General features: G+C 50.0%; 1 protein-coding gene across 1 annotated transcript in view; it reads right to left on the bottom strand.

Annotated features, from left to right (window-relative positions):
- The window catches only part of NGF (nerve growth factor), a 51,082-nt gene extending 38,546 nt beyond the window's left edge, over nt 1–12,536 (bottom strand). Inside the window, exon 1 of the mRNA XM_019730556.3 lies at nt 12,477–12,536. The gene's annotated coding sequence lies outside the window, so the exon portion shown is untranslated. The remainder of the gene's footprint in view (nt 1–12,476) is intronic.
- Nucleotides 12,537–19,395: the final 6,859 nt, after the last annotated feature.

Raw genomic sequence — 19,395 nt, forward strand, 5'->3', positions numbered from 1 at the left:
GGGTCAGGATAGATATTTTAAATGAAGGTATCACCTGAACGGACCTAAGTGATGAACAAAGGCTAACTATGTGAAGAAGATCTGTGGGTCAGAGTGTCCCAAACAGAGGAAACAGCAAGTGCAAAGGCCCTGAGATCAATGTGTTGAAGACATAGCAAGAAATTCAGTGTGGCTGCCACATAGCAGACAAGGAATGACAGCATGTTGGAGACAGAGTCAGCGTCAGATCCTATGAAGTCAGGGCTTCTCCACCTCAATCCTGTTGCCATTTTGGGCCAGATAATTCTGTTGTGGGGGACTGTTCTGTGCATTGTGGAACGCTTAGCTTCACCCTTAGCACCTACTCACTAGCTGCCAGTATCACCCCACACACAAACACAACACACACACACACTTGTGACAATTAACAATGTCTCCAGGCATCGCCAAATGTCCCCTGGGAGAAAAATCACTCCCAGTTAAGAACCACTGAAACCAGGCCATGAAAAGAGTATGGATTTTATTCTACATGTAACGGAGGGTTGGGAACTGGGAAGTAACGTGGCATGATTTACATTTTTAAAAGGGCACTCTGCCGGTTGTCGGGTTAAAAGGCTGTAAGAAAACAAGAGTGGAGGCAGGGAGGCCCGTGAGGAAGTTCCTGTAGTCGTCTGGGTGAGACGGGATAGTGGTTTGGACGAAGACGTGTAGTGAGATGGTGAGACGTGGTTAGATTCAGAATTCAGTTTCAAGCTAGTAGGCCTTGCTGGTGAATTAAATATGAAAGGTGAAGAGGAAGGCAGAATCAGGATGCTTTCTAAATTTGGGGTCTGACCAACGTGCGAAGAATGGTGTCGTTCACTAAAATGGGGAGGGGTGACTACAGTGAGACTCAAGAAGAGCACAAAGTTTGGGGGTCAAAAATTCTAAATTTGACGTGTCCCTTAGCTATCCAAGTGGACGTGGCAATACAATATAAGAGCCTGGAGCCCAGGCGAGAGGTCCACATCAGAAGTAGACATCCAGAAGTCATAGATCATATTTAATGCCTGGGGAGCGTGAGATCACCTACAAAGACAGTGACACAGAAAAGCAAGGAAGCTGGACTGAGCCCCAGGGCGCTCCCATATTTAGAGGTCAGGAGAAGAGGCTGGCAAAGGAGGCAGAGGAAGAGGCCCAAGACAGAGAAGGGACATCAGGAAAGCTGGCCCTGTAACTCCATCTGCTTTAGACCAGCCTCAGCCAGTCCCCAGTTAGTCGGGGAGCGCCTGAGGCATTCATTTGTGTTCTATGTCAATGACCATTCCAAACCCCGGTTCTGAACAACCCAATGACGTAGCAGAAGTCACCTCGTTTAATCCTGACACTAAGAAATAAGTGCTGCTCGTCCTATTCACGTGTTGTCAGCCCCATTCCTGGGCCTTGGAGAGTCTGGTTCCACTTTCATGCTTTTTGCCTTTGGCCTCTGCCTCACAGGGGCCCCTTGAATGCCTGGCCCAGGCTTCCGTTCCCACCATGGCAGGAGCTGCTCATTTCTGCCCAGGCTTAGGTGAAGTGCTTTCACATCTGCTCCTGCGTGGGATGGGCAGGTGGGAGCGAGGATAGCTCATGTAGGGAAGCGGCTGTCGCGGTCCCTCACCCACCAAAAGCACAGCTGGCACTGGTACCTGCAGTCTGACACTCCGTGTCTGGGGCTCTCACATCTTACCTCTCACACCTACAGCCAAACTGTTTCCCCAGCTGGCAACCATATTCAATGCAACACCCCTTTCTAGTACATAGGGGCGATATTATTCTCATTTCACAGATTAAGAAACAGAGGCTCAGAGACGTTCTGTGATTTGGCCATGTTACACAGCTAGGAGAAAGCTGAGCCAGGAATAAATCCCCGGTGTCCTGAACTGCAGCATTACTGAGTTGAAATAAATAGTCTCTACCTGACTTAACCATGATTTTTTTTCTTACATAACCACTTTCCCAATCCATAAAATAAATAAACTTCATAAATAAGGTTCGTGGAATTTCCCCAAGCACAAGTATTGCCAGTCTGAAGTCTGTCCCTAATCATTTAAGAAGTTGAAATGACTAGAAGGTGGATATTTAAACATTTTTAAGTTACTTCTTTTCTTAATCATAGGGTACTTGAAAAAGAAAAAGGTGCTTTGAAACACATTTGTTGCTTTATGAAGCCCTCCGGTTTCTGATATGTCCCAATCTTTTTTTTAGAAAAATGCAAAAGAACAAAGCTTAATGAAAAGCCCCACCCCCAAAATATTGTCTTTCATTTCCAAGATACAGAGATGCTGACACATGGCCATGAAATCTGGAGTCAGGTTTTGGTGTCTGACTTCGTCAAAAAGGAAAAGGAAAACATTTCTAAGTGTTCACACTTTCTCCATCAAAGAACAAACACAACCCTCTTGAACCCAGATGAAAAGAAAGGTAATCATTTCATGCCTAGGAAACATTCTTGGTGGTGTGTCATGTCCTGGGACAATTGATTCCATTTGTCACTGCACGTCTCATACAGGGTAGAAAAATGCCTTTTTAGTTTTCCTTCTGGGCCCAGAAAAAGTAAGTCAGTATTTGCTTTGTCCTTAAAAACAAAACAAAACAAACAGACAAAAAAAAACCCACAAAAAAAACCCAGGTGCATCAGCGATGAATTTAGACAGCCTCTTGGCTGCCCTGCTTTGCTCAACCTAGTCCACCTGCCTGGGTGAGAAGAGGCTGGGTATGATGTGACAAATGTCTCTCTTCTGTTATAAATGCTATTTAAAATGTGCAACTGGCCTGGTGACATTAATTTTACAGGGAATGATAGCATGAGTGGTGGGGAGGAGAGAAGGACACTTAGAGAGATGAAAATTATCCTGGAACCAAGTCCATGTTCTCCCCTTCTGCCCCTCTGCCTGGCAACCTCAAAATAGAGATGTCTTAACTGCCTAGAGAGGAGCGTTAAATCTTTGGTCTTGACAGGAACTCTGCATTTGAGGAGATGTCACTAATAATCCTTTTTGAGTCTCAGTGGTGAAAACGGAGCCCAGAGGGAGGGCAGAGAGTTGGAATGAGCCCCAGGGGAGCATGGGAAATACAGAAAAGGGGAAAAGGTGAAGCTTCCTCGTGAAAAAAGAGGCAGGCAGTTTGTCACTGTCGATCTGTCCTCAGGGGCCGCATTAGCTAGGCTCTCAAGAAAATTAGGACATGTCACCTTTGTGGCTCCAGAGTAGAATCTTGGTGTGGGTCACTCACATACCCTCCTCCGCTGGGAAGGGAAGAAAGGTCTGGAGTCATTGACAGATTGCGGGCTGGGTTGAGGGCTGGAGTCAGGATGAGGGTTTGGTTTCCCTGAAGGTGTCAGCTCCAGTTCCACACTGGGAGCCTTTAAGCTGTTTCTACCAGGGGAAAAACTTAAATCCTCTGCCTCGGGGCAGCCTGGCAGCCTCGCTCATGAGAAAATGTTAGGCTCCCTCCTCCAGGCAGGGCTTCTTAAGAATTTGACAATGTCAACATTTTAATGGTATCTTAGCCCTGTTGTCCTTATAAAAATATATGGAGGGGAAAGGATGTGATTTGTGGGAACAGAAGCTCGTTCCAGAGCAACCGCCCCCGACGAGGACCAAAGCATTTCCCCTGCTCACAACGCCAGAAGGGCAGCGATACCCCTGTGATGGTTCCCAGTGACAGGACAAGGATGTCTTGTGCCCCTTGGACACCTGCTGTCATGGTCGTGTCCGGAGGACAGAATCACAGAAAGCTGGTTCTGCAAGCATGAAGTGGGAGAAAGATGGGACAGAAGGTGGGAACAAAGATAAGATGGGATTGTTGTGTTTCTTTGCTGGGTTTTTGCCAGAGAAACAGCAAACCTCAGGGATGAAAACATTTAGGGAAGTCATAGTTCTGATGAGGTTGAGGAGTCTCAAAGAAGAAGATAGAGAAAGAGGAGAAGAAAGGAAAGGAGCGGGAGAGGAGGAAGAAGGGGAAGACAGATGATGATATTAGCTCTCACTTGCTGAGGGCCTCCTAGGTGGCAGGCTGAGTACCAGGCACTTTGTACGTCTTTGTCACAACAGTCCCTCGAGGGGGTGATCAATCTGACCTTATCGATGAGGACATTGAAACTAAGAGAGCTTAAGTCACCCAAGATCATACAACGAGGAATCACAGAGCTGGCATTTCACCCCAAGTTTGTCTGTCTTCAGAGCTATGTCCGTCTCTAAACCATGCTGTCATCTATACCAGTAGTTGTTAAGCTTTTTAAACCATGACTCACAGTGAAAAAATACATTTTCCATCATGATCCAGTTTGCACATGTATATGTGGAAACGTATATAACTAAATCAGAAGTTTCATGAATACTTTCTCTTGGTACATTGATTTAAAAAAAACAAAAACACCTTTACTCTCTTTCCTTTTAAAAAGGAGGAAGGGAGGGAGGAAGAGAGAGAGAGAGAGACAGAGCGAGAGAGAGAGTTGTAGCAGTAAATTCAGCTCACATTTTCGTAATGGGTCTCAATCTGATCTGTACTTTGCAAAACATTTTCCTTTCCTTTAGTCTATGGCTGTCGATATGAGAAATGCTTGCAACGTCCTGCTTGATCTTGTTGGATGCTGGGCAGAAGCTTTGCTTCTGAGGCATGCTGCTAATTATGTACTCTGGACCATCCCTCTGGTGAGGGGCCACCGTTAATCAAATATTTCAGAAATTACAAATATCTGACAAAGCCGTTCGTTTGGAAAAGAGTCAGCCCAGGAAACCATCCAGAAAGCATAATCGCTGCTCTCAGGCACCGACCAGTAATATTTTAGGCAGTTGATTCATCCTTTCACGAAGGCAATGATTTTCTCTGTTTTCAGAACCTAAAGGTCTTGTCTGCTCTGACCGGGCAATGCACAGTCACCATCTAACAATAAATGCCACAGGAAGAGAAAAATACACGGGGTTGTGGGGACTCGATTGCTCCACCATCAAAAGTAGGGTTGTCTTTTTCGATTTGGGATGTGTACACTCAGGATCTGAAATCAGATTGCTTTGCCGGGGCGTGTGTCTGTCTCCACCCTGGTTTGGGATTTGGGGTATGATTTTGTTTCAATAGCTAGGGGCAGTGACAGGGTTGGTTGAATCAGATTTAGCTCATGGAAAGTGAAGTCCAAATCAGGTGGCTCAGCGCGAGTCAGCCCTGGTGAGCCGCCGACGAGGTGACTTCATCGCAAGCCATGCGCTCACTAATTGAGAAAACATGTCCCAGTGATGGCCTCATGCAAAAATCCAGATTTACAATTTTTCTTTCTTTCTTTCTTTTTTTTTTTTTTTTTATTCCTAAGAATTCCTTAAATATTTGCCGTGCGTGTCTATACAGCCTCCCGGAGTACTTTTCCTTCTGACGGAGCAGAGCTGTTTTTCTGCTGTGGCCCACGTCAGATTTTTTAAAGGGTGGGATTCTGACAAGTGGGCACACGGACGCAGGCCTTGGAGAGAAGCAGGAAGAGGGCAGGAGAGGAGAAACATAACCTACATCTTCTGTCCTTTTCCTGGGGCAGAAAAAAAGCCATTGAGCGGGAGGGGAGTAATAGAAGAGGGAAAAGGGGGTCAAATATATGGTGATGGAAGGAGAACTGACTCTGGGTGGTGAACACACAATGCAATAGATCGATGATGTATTACAGAACTGTACATTTGAAACCTATATAATTTTACTAACCAATGTTACCCCAATACATTTAATAAAAAATAAAAGAGAACAAAAGCAATTGAGACCTAAGTTCTTGTAAAGCAACTTTCTTCGAAGCTCAGTGAGGGACCCTTCCTAGCCTCTGCCCCTTCATTCATAAAACCCACAGGGCCACTAAACCCCACCCACTCCAGCATTGGGAGCAGAGCTCAGGCTGACCAGGCACTTGGCACACGCCAAGCAAAGTAAGGGTGTTCCAGCATCCTCCCTTATCCTCACAGCTGCCCTCTGGCATTATGATTCCCTTTTACAGATAAGGAAACTGAGACTTAGAGGGATGAAAGAATGTTGTCCTAGAACAGATAAGAGGCGGAGCTTCGATCTGAAGGTAGTCTGATTTTGTGACAGGGCTCCTTCTAGATACTCTACCAGCCCAAAGGACGTCCCTTCCTCCAGGAAGCCTCCCCGGAGAGTACCACATCATTCAGTCCTCTCCCTTCTTGTAGTTCTAGCACTTTGTCCCTTTCTAGCCCTTCTGATACTGCTCTCAATGGCTCCACGTGTGTTCATCGAGATGAGAAGGTAAAACAGCCTGCTGACAGAGTTTTGTTTGGTCTGCACGCATGTTTTGAAAGTGAAGAAATTATACATCCAAATGCAAAGTTTTGCCTTTTCTTGAAAAGTTGGACCTACAACCCTGCAAAGCAGCACATGGCCTGTCCCTTTCGATGGGGCCAATCCACTGTAGTTCACCACAGACCCCCCCAGCCCATGGCCTCATCTCATTCTCATTATCGGATGAGCCTCTAACGCCATTTTCATCTTGGCACTTGAGCAAACTCCTTGGGCAGGGTCATGATTTATATTTATAATGATTCTCCCATAGTACTCAGTCCCCTAGTTAGCATATTAATAAAGATGCTAATTGGGAGAAGGAAAATCAGTTCAGTGGCCTGGTAGCCAGTGGGGTAGGGACTGTCCCCACTTTAACCACAGGTTACATTCAATTCAGCCACAGCTGCTCAGCCCCTGATTCTCCGGGCGCCCTGCTACCACAGAAAAATGCACAGCCTCCTTCTCCCTTCTCTTGTAAACTTGATCAGATACAAGAAACCCTAAAGACACCAATTGTTGGAGGAGAGGAGTCGTTACGTGGGGCAAGGGACCAAAACACTCTGAAAGCTGCCGGTACAAATGGCCATTCTCAAGAAATGCCTTATTTAGAGAGCATTGCATAACATTTCTAAAATAAAAGTCTGAGGAGAAGTTTGCCTCCGAAAGAAAATTATAGGCGGATCTCCACGACTCTCTTTTTACCAGGATGTGATGAGGCAAAGAAAATTCAGGCGAGAAGAGATTGGTTAAAAGTCTGTCAACATGAGAATGTTAATTACAGAAGGTCAAAATATAGACATAAAAAAAAAATACAGAGATGATATTGTCTGATCTGAAGTGGGAAAGCATGAAGAGAGGACCCTCTCAGATCAGCCCCACTGGGGGAGAACATGAGGGAAAGGAACTCATCATGGCTGTGAAGTGCCTACTGTGTGCTGTGTTCGTGCTACATCATACCACTTACTGGGCACGACAGCCGAGCAGAGGAGATACTACTGTTCTCTCTTTTTTACGGAAGAACGGGTACAGGAGATGCCCTCCTGCATCTCCTTCCTCTCTGCTTACCTAGTCCAGCATCCTTCAGGCAGCTGGAGCCCAGCATGACTGTCCCTCCCTTCAAAATCACAGTGCCAAGGGGGCCTGCCTCTCTTGGCATCTGCCCCACACCGTGGGGGTTCGTCACAAGGTTGTTGACGGAGATGAGACGGTGCCCCAGTGTGTTCACCTGCGAGCCAGGTCTCCTCGGGTCCAAACATGGGATGGCGTCTCACCAGGCTGAGCAAGTGAGGCTTGCAAGTCGCTGTAACTACATCTCAGATCCACAGCAATGAGGGGCTGAGACAAGACCTCCCTGCACCCCCAACCTGAGCTGAGCTCTCATCATGGCTTCCACTGGGTGGCCCTTCCTGGGCTCACTCTGGAACAGCACGCAGCAAGCCGATAGATGATATATATAACGAACCCTGGCTACTGACGGAAGAGTCAAAGAAAATGGGAAAATCAGCCCGTCTGTTGCAAATAGCAAATGCTCTGTGGTTCCTGGGAAAGTGTTCAGCAGTAGTGGATTGTAACGGCCCTCTACGTGGAACGGCTTTGGTGGGAAGCTTGGGCTGCTCATTCCCACCAACTTCAGACGAGATCCCTCCATCTGCAGGGCTCTCCCCCTGCAAAAGCCACCACAGGCGGTGCCAAAACATCTCCATCTGCTGAGCCTGGTGGTGAATTTTCAGGGAAACTCCTCTGGTCTTGCAAACTGGCTCTGACTAATACTGCTAATAAAAAGGTTTTCCACAAGTGGAAGAGGTTGGCCAAACTCTTGGGCCATTCAAAAAGCGTTTGCTCATCCCACCTGACAGATTGTGTTATCAGACTCGTCTCAACCTCAGAGAGATCTCCTTAGGTCTCCTGGTCTTTTTTTTTTTCCTGCCTCATCAGAACTCAACTCCAAACTCTACCAGCCCTCCTGCTTCGGTCATTTTCTCTCTACTTGGGGGTAAGTAGCAAGTAGGTGTTCCTATAATAGCCCCCCCCCCCAAAGATACTCATTTTAGCCCTTTGCACTATGAATACCCAAATGGTTCTCTTTTTCGTCCTGCAGTGAGACCTTGGGGCAAAGGTAAAGATGACATGAGCTGTTCTCCTTGAGAATAAACCCACTGCTACTACAAGTACCAACCCTTCAGGGTAGCATTGCTAGCCTATTTTGTTTTCAATCAAGTGTCACATTATTCTCACAGCTTGGCACAGTTGTATTAATTTGATACCAACATGTACCCATGTTGTATTAAGTGCTGTCAGTGCTGGGAAGGGTTCTACTTCCTTGTTCTCTCATTCAGGGAAGGGACCTCCTGGTGTCAGAGTGTGATCCATTTAGTGTAGGAGGGAGGGATCTCCCCCCAGTGCTGTGGACACCTAGGGCAAGCAACCTGCCTGTGTTTTTAATAACATATGGCCCAGAAGGAAGCTGCCATGCTCTAATACCACCTGTCCCTTCCCCCCACTCATTCTGGTTTCCTTTTCATGTGTGTCATTGGTAGTCACACTCCATTGAGAAAAGACAAAGCATGACACCTGCTGGGACCACAGCACTGAAGGTCCCATCAATGGCTTCCTAGAGTCTGAAACGCTGGTTCTTAAAGGTCAAGCCCAGGGCTGGCCTTCTGAAGCCCAACTCAGTGATTAAATAGAGACCCCCCCCCCCATTAGGGCCTGGAAGAAAGGGCCTTACTGGTGATTTCCAAGGGAGTTCTCACCGGGAAACAGTATTATCCTTTTAATAAACAGTTAGCCAAAAATGGTGTTGGGGGGATTTTTGGTTGTCACCATGACGTCTGGCATTTAGTAGGCAAGGAGGAGATACTAAACATCCTGCATTACGTAAATAGGTCATACTTCACCAAGAATTGTCCCCAACTGCCAGTAGCCCCATTAAGAAACATTATTAATTCAATGCACTTGTCCTGTAGATTAGGAAAATGAAACCCGAGTTTAATGACTTGCTTAAGGTCACAAAGCCACTTTCCCTCCTGTCTCAGAACTTAGGAAACTACCATCGGAAGTTTACCCAAAATACTGGAGAAAAATATCAAGAGATCATCGTAACTTTTCAATCTGATTCTGACTGTGTCATAGTCTGAGGCCAACAGTCCATGGAGACGCCTCAAAAACATATCAAGTAGCCCACGGAGGAATCATGAAAACATCACAAAGCCTGAGAAACTCTTCTTTATTGTAAGATTTCATGATTCTGGTCTTGGCCAAACTTTGTGGCTGAAGGCTATTCCTCCTTGGCTCAAACAGTGACAATCCTGTGTACACCCAACAGAAAGGCCATTCACCCCCAACCCTCAGTTTCTCCAGCTGCATTTCTGCCTTAGGGCCATCCCGGTTTTACTGCTATTTAGAGTTAGGGTGCTTAACTGTTTCCCACTGTCAGGAAGCAGGTCGCGGGGCATGGGTTGGGGAGGGTCATCCATCTCCATGTATTTGCCTGATGCCCTATATGCTGTTCTGTGAAACTGGTCCATCACAGAGTTGATTTCTCAGGACCGGCTAAGCCTGAAGGCTGATGGTTTAGCCGATGGTTTGCAAGATCAGAGGGGCCAAAGAAAGAGAAACCCTCTGGGGATATGAGTTGTTTGCTCAGAGATTTTAAGTGAATCTTCAGCAAGCCTTCCTCGGCCTCCTGAGTGCAGAAAGAGTATTTGCTGCCAGCAAAGGTCTCCAAGACCTACCTGCTCTGAACCCCGAAGTCCGTATGAGGCCTTATAGGGAGAAGACAAATGGCTGGGCCTCTAGTCCCTGGTGTGACAGTGATGTGTGCCTGGGGGCCCGGGCCTGGCCCCTGCTCCATGCAGAGCAGGGAAGAACAGTAGCCATGTGTTCTTTGCAGTTTCTCTGTGGTCCCAAAGCTGCTGCCACTACAACTGGACGCTCCTCGAATGTGCAGCAGTCTGGCTCAGCACCGATTTAAAAGTGAAGCTGTGCGATTTTCTCAGTCGTTTAATCTCAGTAACGATGAGAAACTTCCCTCGGGCAGCAGCCCTGCCCTGCCCTACCCTCCCTGCTGATGTCGGCAGCTGGGGCCCCCTTCCTGGCCAAGGCACAGGTTTCTCCACACAAGAGAAGGGGAGTGTGAAGCTTTAGCATCTCCTCCGTCTGGTACTCTGGGTGGCCAGTGGGAGAAGGGGAGACCCTCACTCCTTGAGAAAGGCTAAGGATACAGAAAGTCACCAATACTAGGAGGGCTTCCCCGAGTGGACCCAGTTTCCAAATGCTCTTAGTGGGCCTGGGCTCAGGGAAGGTGTGGCACCAGAGCCGGTTCCAAAATCCTCCGAGGTACTATTTCCAAAGTTCTTTCAAAACACGCGTCCCCGTGCCCCCAGAGACCTTAGTTTCCCATTTGTGGTGCCTCCTAACATTTTTCCCTTCAAGGCTGCCGGTTTTTTCACCTACATAAAAATGTTGGGGAGAGATAGGGGGAGAGGTTTAGCAGCACATGAAGTTAGCCCCAGGGCCCTCCAATGACCCAAGAATGAAGAACAGTGATTTCTTCTGTGAGTCAGTGCCAGCAGGGCAGCTTTCAGCCCCCCAGACCACTCACTCGCCAGTCCTGGGTGCCCTCTGAACCTCTGGAACACTGCCCATCATGGATTGACATTTGGGTTGCCCAGGCTAACATATGACTTATTCCACAGAAGAGACCCATGCAGGTCTAATGCAGACTTTCTAGACTTTCCTCTGCAGCTCTGCAAAGGGAGAAAGTTTCAGACATTCGGTAGGAAGCTGTAAACACGACGCAAGAAATATTCCCTTCTGGCAGACTTAACTGACAGCTTCAAGAGTCTGAAGACCCTGGAGAAAAGTTATTGGTAGGCCCTCCACCACCATTTCTGAGTTTGCAGAATGCAACTGGCTGTGCATGTGGGGGAGGAGGGGCCCGGAATTGGCAGTGGGTACGCCCAGCGGATGGAGCCAGGATAATTAATCAAATGCCTTTACTCCAGGATTTCCACTGGCCTCAGATGATTGACAGGGCAGAGACACCCAGGAGAGCACTATTTTGGTTTCCAGCTGGGAACGTGCACGAAGTTTTCCTTAATACCCACAGCACCCAAAGGGCTTTGCTGTAATGCACTTTAATGCATGAAACACCCATAAATTATCCTTCAAACGGTTACAACTTCCAACCTGGAACAACTTGGAAAAACCAGCCTAGCAAGCAGGCTCTTTTTCAATCGCTCAAGTCACAAGAGAAGAGAAAGTTCAAGCAGAAAACACCTTCCATGAGAATCTCAGGGATTTCTTTTCTTTTTTCTTTTTCTTTTTGAAGAGTAAGAAGAGTTGTAATCAGACAGAGCGAAGCCTCTGTGGTTTCTGCGGGCTCAAAGGTGCCGCCCCCTCACCCCTGAGTCCTTTCTACCCTGGGTCTTTGCCTCCCGGACCTAAGGCGCTGCCCACCTCCGCCCTCCACGCCAGCTTCTCCCACAACTGGCAGCAGACAGCTGGAGGTGAGGCGTGTGACCTAAGTAGCCCAGCTTGGCGACTTCGGTCCACCCAGATCCGTGGAGGTCTCTTGGTGTGCAAGCTTCCTCCATTAAGCCCCGGGGGCCTTCACTTCGAACTCTCAGCCCTCCAGCGAGGAGGAGAAGACCCCGAAGACCCTTCCTCCATTCCTGGCATCAGGGTCAGCGTGCCCTGCCCCGCTGGTCCCCTTACCTGGGGGCAGCGTAGCACTTTCCGGACTAGGCGCACAGCCCAGCCCCCGCGCGCGGTGCACTCCCCCCCGGCGGTGCAGCCCACCCGCTGGCCCGCGCATCCCTCTCTCCACGCTCATCTGCTCTCCCTCACTTGCGCGCTGTCCCTTTCTAGCACTCGAGCTAGTAGTGTCTGGCACCGCGCGGGACTACTGTAGGCGCCAGGGTGGCCTCCGGGACTTCGGGCCATGGGGAGACAGGGAACTTCAAGACCAGAGAGCGCGCTGCTTCCCCCTACTCGCCGGCTTGCCTGCCAAGGCTCCCGCACTCCTGCGCCCACTCGGGACACTCCTCGCACCACTGCACCTCAGCCCGTGGGATCCTCGGGGATGCCCGAGATCTTACCAGGCTGGGAGCCATGCACTGTCTCCCCGGGAGCTCATCCCCGCCCGCCAGCACCCCCGCCCATGCTGCGCCCCCTCTCGGGGCTCCGCTCCAGGCTGCAGGACTCACCCAGCGCTGCGCTCCTCTCCGGCTCCCGGCGCACTCTGCGGTGCAGGAGCTCCGAACGGCTTTAACGCTGGCTTCTGGAATTCTTAGCCCCTCCTCCCGGACTCCTTCACGTCAGAGCCTTCCCCAAGCCCAGCACCGCCCCAGGGGTCCTCCAGGTCCACACCTGCTAGAGCTGGACTGAGGTGCCCGGCTGTAGGGGGTCCTGGGGATTAGCGATCAGTTGCTCCCAGCAGGGCTGAGTCGCCCCAGCCAGGGAAGGGTTCAAACCCCCAGAGGTCAAAGGGAACCACACAGGTCGGAGGGACTGTGCGAGCCCAGCACAGGCAGGGATTTTCTGGGGCACCGCTGCCTGTGTCCCCCTCCCCTACGCCCGCCACCTCCCCCACCCCGACCTCCCAGCGCTACTCTCCCGTGCTTTAGGCATGGCTGCCCCTCACAGCCTAGAGAGAAAGGCCAAGGGAACTTTTCGCGGGGGATGCTTCCTGTCACCCCTGAAGAAGCGGGCACCCAGGGGAGCCCTGGAAAACTCAGGTGCTGGCGCTCCTCTGATACGAGGCAGAGCTGCGGCTCTGAGAGCCAGAACCGTCTAGAAGGCCCCCGGGCAGGGGCAAGTCCGGCGTGGGGCCAGGGACAGAGGCGTTAGGTGTCAGGACCTGGACTCAGGGCTTTAACTTAAGTTCTGCAAGTTTCCTGGGGTCCCTGAAATTGTAGGTAAATCTGTACATCTGTGTGCATTGCGTGCATTTTTCTGGGTAGAGGGTCAGCAGCTTTTATCAGCTTTGCAAGGGATCTGTGACTCTAAACTGACCCAGACAGCAAGCCTCCTTGGCCACCCCAGGACCTGCCCAAATTCCTCTTTATCCGCATGCTGCAGACTTTAAGGGAGGTGTGACCTCCAGGCTGGCCGGTCCCTCCAACATTTCTTGTGTTCCGTGGATTCAGAGCGTGACAGGGAAGCTTGCCTGCCCTTTCCCACCTCAGCCCCACAGTAGCAGAAATACCCCTTAAGCCAGATTTTTCAGCAAATGTGCGTCATTAATTATAATAATGTTCTGGGGGTTCACACGTCTTTCAAAATTCACACCCACTTTCTGTGGTGTTAAACTCAGTCTACACTTCTTCCCTGAGTGCCACATGGGAGGAAGGGATGGGGCAGGGGGAGGGGAGGGCACTGAATCCCTTTGTTGGTGAAGATGAGGCAGCACAATTCAGGCGCCCTGATTTAATGAGGTATAGGGAGGGGTCCCTGTTTTAAGTCCAAGGATGGCCCTTTGCCCCACCCCCGCCCCCCAGTGGAGGCACTTGGGTGAGGTGAAGCCCTTGTTAGGCATTTCCAGCTCCCATGACACAGATTGGCCTGAGGTGTCCACTTCGTTGTCTTTTCACCTTTGCCCCATAGTTAAGCTCATGCCATTTCTGTCTGCTGTGAGAAGGATGAGGTAGGAAGAAATCCCCAGAATTGGAAGTCAGCTTTAGCTTTGGTATGGCCGCTTCATCTCCCAGGGAGGGCTTGTCCACTTCTGAGTTGTTCTGAGTTGTACGGACTGGTTGGGTGAACACACTTTGGAGGAGAGTGCTAGCTACTGGGCCACCATAGATGGCCCTTTCTGCAGACGTAGCGCCAGAGTCAGGGTTATCCATTAGGACATTTATCATTGTCAATTAAACAAAGGAATTTCCATACAATAGGGCAACTTCATTCATCAATCATGTCGTGCATAAACTTGTTTGAAAGCACCAGCCCTAAGCCTTACAAAATAGCTGCCTGAGAATTTAAGGATAAAGTTGAAACTTTTAGAATAAAATTTGGTTGTTGAATGCAGAACCTTTGCATGTGTTCTTGTGGCGTCACCCAGAAGGACAAAAGGATTTGGCGGACTTGTGGTTTTGTTTTGTTTGTTTGTTTGTTTGTTTTATGTGGTGTGTAAGAGGGAAATGTAAAAATGATGTAAGCAGAATGTAAGGCTAGATGCCCCCCCCCCCAATTCTTGATCATATTCTGATGGCACATGTTGGTTTAATAAGAGCTCCTTTCCATCCTTGTATAGCTCTGTTTCTGTCCCTGAACTTAAAGGATCTTGAGTAAATAAGAACATGTAAGCAACAAACAAATACTCCAAAGATTAATTATGAGAGCCTACTATGTCCCTGCCAGGCGCTGTGAGATGGCTGAGATACCTACCTGTTCTCAGAGAGTTCGCATTCTGATGGGAACTGGATTTTTAGGCCCCGGCCATGTGTATCACAGTCTCCCCAGGTCCTAGCTCAGAGTTTGGCACACAGTAGGTGCTCAGTAAATGCTTGTTGAATCCACCTACAGTCAGAGACATTTGCAGCTGTCAGACAACCCATCCACACTGGATTGGTTTCCAGTAGGTTCCAGGTCAGACTGGCCTTGATACAGAGACCATAGTCAGCGTTTCTTCTCTTGCCTCTTCCACTTCCTTCTCCTGGGTCACTGAGAGAAGGGCTTTAAGGCCTGGACCAGTTACATTTATAGGAATGGAAAGCAGCTGAGAGGGCAGCGGGCAGAAGGAATGGTGCAGACAAGTAGAGGAGAAGAATGTTTTTTTGTACTAGATTTTCTCGAAAGAGCTTTTTCGCCGCCAGGGTATCAAAATAACCAGCAGCTGATGTATTTGCGGCCTTGGAGGAGAGTGTCATGTGTGCACAGTAATTGTTGTTATTTCTGAGGATTCAGAAGTTTGCAGCCGCCGAGTGCCTCGTCCACAGCAACACTCAGCCGGGCACAAAGCTCCTGCCTCTCTCTTGCTTCATCCCAGAAGGGCAAGGCAAAGTACATGTGCTATTTAAAACACCAGGAGGCTCGGCCGAGATCTGCCAGTACGGATGGCGTTTCTGGATCTGCTAGCAATATGTGCCAGAGAGAAATATTGTCCCAATTGCGGGAGGAAGTGACAGCTTCAGCTCAAAGACTTGCTTCTCCCTTCTTTCTCATCAGAGTGGAGAACACCTTCAGAAGAGGAAATGTTTTATAATGCTTAGTGTGATGGCATGGTTACAGAATCACTGAGAAGATCACTCCAGCCACCTCAATTATGGAGGAGGACGCAGGGTCAGGAAGGATGGGGTCTCAGCTGAGTATAAATGGCCAGGGTCAGGCCAGAACTCAGGCCTCTTGATTTCTAGGTGAGTCTGCTTTCTCTCACACTCTCTGAAAGAGGCTGAGGGAAAAACCTCTGGGCCCTGGCCTACGTGGGGAGACTGGTAAAGGAGCAAAGACAGACCAGGGTGCAGAGAACACTGGGGATGGCAATGGCTGGGCTCCCCTTCTCCTCTTGGGGGCCATCTCTGCCTCCTCCCGGGAGCTGCTCCTGGCTTCCACCCGCTCTCTGATAACTTCAGTTTCTCCATGTCCCTTTGGCTTGTTTGCGTTCACTTGCCTTGTCTCTCCTAAGGAAACTGCTAGCCCTCCTGACACCCAGTCTCTGGACTCGCAATTTCTTGCACCTCTAAATGTCTCAGCAAAGTGACCTATACCCACTGGTTCTTTGGCGCCTCCCAACTTCCTGCGGTCTGGTTCCCATCTTCTTCCCCTCCCCTTCCCTTCTCCCCACTGGCCTGATATTTTCTTCTTAAAGGTCACCAGTTGCAATAACAACACTGCCACCAACATAACAATCGTAGCATTTATTGGCTGCTTTCCTTGTTTTGGGGTTCTGGGCAAGGCATTTTTATGGGCCCTATAAGTAGGTATCATCCACTTATTAATCAGAAGCTGAAGCCCTAAGAGGTAAGTCTCTTGCTCAGCGCAAGTCACTCATAGCCCATGAAATGTCCGGGTAGAGATTTGAACCACGCCAGTGGAGCACTGGCTGTCAAACACCGTACCTTCTCCTTCTTTCCGCCAAGTTCATCAGACTTTGCCGGTCCTCAGCCTCCTCCCCAAGGACCTCCTGCATGGAACACTTTCCTTGCAAGTTTCTGTGACTGTGCTCTCCCTGGTTTACCATCTACCTCTCTGATTTCTCTGTCGGCCCTCGAATGCATGTGCCTCCCATGGCTCAGTCCTGGGGCGCGACATTCTTCTCCACTCTCAGCCTCCCAGGCCATCCCATCCCTCCCACAGTTCTGATCCCCTCGCTTCAACTCTGACCCCACACCCGCTCCTTCAGTCACTGACAGTTGGCGAGTTCATATATGCAAAGTGCTACCTGGGTTCTTGTTTCGGACCGCAGCCTGCGTGGGTGCTAGCAAGGACGGTGCTGCCATCTCCCCTCCGACCCTCAGGGCCTCCATCCAAAGCCCTTGGTCTTGACTCAGCCTGCAGCAGCCCTCAGATCTCAGCCCTGGGACAGCTCAGGCATCTCCTTGGGCTCAGGGCAGTTCAGCTCTTCTCCAGCGGGGGCACCGCAGCCCAGGAAAGCCAACTGCTTGGAAGTAGGAAGATGTAGCTCACGGACTCCATCTATCCACTAAGGTGGTGTGACCTTGGGAGAAAGATCTGTCCTCTTGCAGCCATGATAACGGTAATTCCTTACAATGATATCATGAATGGTATTAAATACACGATTCCTGAGCACCTGCAATGTGCCAGTCCTCTTGGAGGTATTAGGTGTTCCTTGGGGAGCGAGACGGCCTCTGGTCATGTGCAACCTAAATTCTAGGAAGTGACTTCACCCATTTAATAAATATTTATTTAGTGCATATTATAGGCCAGGCCCATAAAAAAAAATTGTGATTTCAGTGAGCGTGGTTTGGAAAGGAGGATGAGACGGATTCAGAAACCGGCACTGGCTGCAGGCGCCGAGCTCCTGGGTGAAAGGGGAGTGGAGCCGGCCTCCTGGCGTTTTGGTGTAGCCTCTGCTCTCCTGACCCAAACAGCGGTGAGCCTCCAACTTCCAGACTGGTCTAACTCTGTCCCCACAAAGGCCTCCGATGGCCCCCGGCCACCAGGCGGACAGCCCAGGTCAGGTCTTTGTGGGTGCTGTCTTTAGGCACCTCTGTGTTTCTCCCCTCCTCCAGCACTAGAACAAATCCTCCGTGCTCCTCATGAGGCTCCACAGCCTTGCTGCCGTTCTAGAATCTTCCTCCAGGTCCTCCCTCCACGGCTCGCACTGCCCCTGGCATGGGGCTTTCTTCTTGGGGCCATCCCAGAGATACCGCTGGTTCAGGGTTCACAATGATCAAATTCTGCCCGTAGAGCATCACAGCGGCTCTTTCCTGGCACTGGGTACCGTGTGGAACAACTAGGGTTCTGTGGTGCTGAGGTGGGCAGGAGCCTCACGCCTTCCTTGGCAAGGCTTCTCTGGAGGAGTCTGGGCTCGGTGGGCTCTGCCACGTCCTGGGTGGCTTTCTGTCCAACTCCAGGCACCTGTTACACAGTCCTGGGCAGGATCTGTGTTAGGTACAAGGAAACAGGAGCAAGAAGACATGTTTCCTGCCACACAGGAATTTGCTATCCAAGGGGAAGCAGACAAATCAACTGATGAGACGTGTCCCAAACAGTAAGCTCGGGATGGAGCACGAGCCCAGCGTGCAGCTGTTGGGTCTCTTCACTGCTGTCCCCTGGCACCAGCACAAGTTCCATATCCCTTAAGGTGACTTATGCAGCCCCGTGTCATCTGGCGCCTCACACCCCTTCGTCTTCCCCTCTGGCTACTCTGTTTTCTTTGCTCTAGCTCCAGCCTTGGTCATTTTTTTCCCCCATTGAACAAGCTGGGTTGGCACCTCTGGGCCCTCTGGGCCATTTCTAGTGCATCAAAAAGTACCACCCTCCTCCCTCCCTCCCTCCCTCTCAATCTGGCCCATCCCTCTTCCTTTGGGACTCTTCCTTTTGACTCTTAGATGACACTTCTGACGGGGTGCTTTCTCTGATCCCCCAAGTCAAGACTGGGTGCCCTTTCTAGGTGCTTCTGTCCAACTCTGTGTTGCACAGAGCAAATGCTTGATAAATATTTGTAAATGAGGTATTTATTGCCATAGTTAAGCTTTGAAGCATGAGTAAGACCCAGGAAAGAATGTTGGGAAGGGCATCATTTCAGACAGAGGGAACAGCTTGAACCAAGCGTGCAAGAGAGAAACAGCATGGTGCGTGCTAGAAGGCAGTTCAGAATTAATGGGCCAGGAAGTGGCAGGAGATCTCGCTGGAGCCGTCATGGGCGAGGTCAAAGAGGGCCTGGATTACGGAGGGTAGGACCTAGTGCAGGGAAACTACCTGGGTTCGAGTGTCATTCAGCCCATCCAGGCGGATGGTCACTCCTCAATGTCTCTCTCATGGGGAGTGAGGGAGCTGGGGGGGTTTGTCCACAAACTCCCTTTCAAAATTGGCTGAAGGCTCTTTGGGGGGAGGGGAGAATAATCCCCCACCACTAGTAGTCTGCCTCCTATACCTGTTGAACACACTCCTGCCACCAGAGAAAGCCACCAGGTGCTGGCAGAAAAAAGCCATCAGCATGCAGTAATATGGGGTCTGAGGGGATCTGGGCGGTGGCCCCAACCGCTGATGTTACGCAGTCTTAGCCTGATGCCCCCGAGTCTGCCCCTCTCTCCTCCCAGTTTGCTTTACTTGGGTTGAAACATAAAGTTTGCATCCAAATGAACAACGATCATGACAGCCTGAGAGGGGCACTGGGAGCTCAGCGTAGGGAGGAGACACGGTCAAAATAAATTCAGGGGGTAAATGTGTCAAGATGGGTCAATAGCTGGATGGGGGGATGATGGGGAGGAAGGGGACTCCTGGACGTCCCCTGGACTCCCGATGTGCCTGACCAGGTAAATGGTGGTACCAACGACGGAGATGGGGTGTCTGAAAGTAGAGCCTGAGTGCTGGGCTGGGAAGCAGAGATCTGCAGTTTGGGCTTTTGTGGGGCCTCTGGGCATGTGTGCACCACAAAAGTCTGGAGGTCAGGAAAGATGTTAGGGCCAGTGAGCTCTACACACTGCATGTGGGCTGAAG

The sequence above is a fragment of the Rhinolophus sinicus genome, chromosome 7 (genome assembly GCF_057876585.1).
Source record: "Rhinolophus sinicus isolate RSI-liver-muscle chromosome 7, RSI-T2T, whole genome shotgun sequence".
NCBI lineage: Eukaryota > Metazoa > Chordata > Mammalia > Chiroptera > Rhinolophidae > Rhinolophus > Rhinolophus sinicus.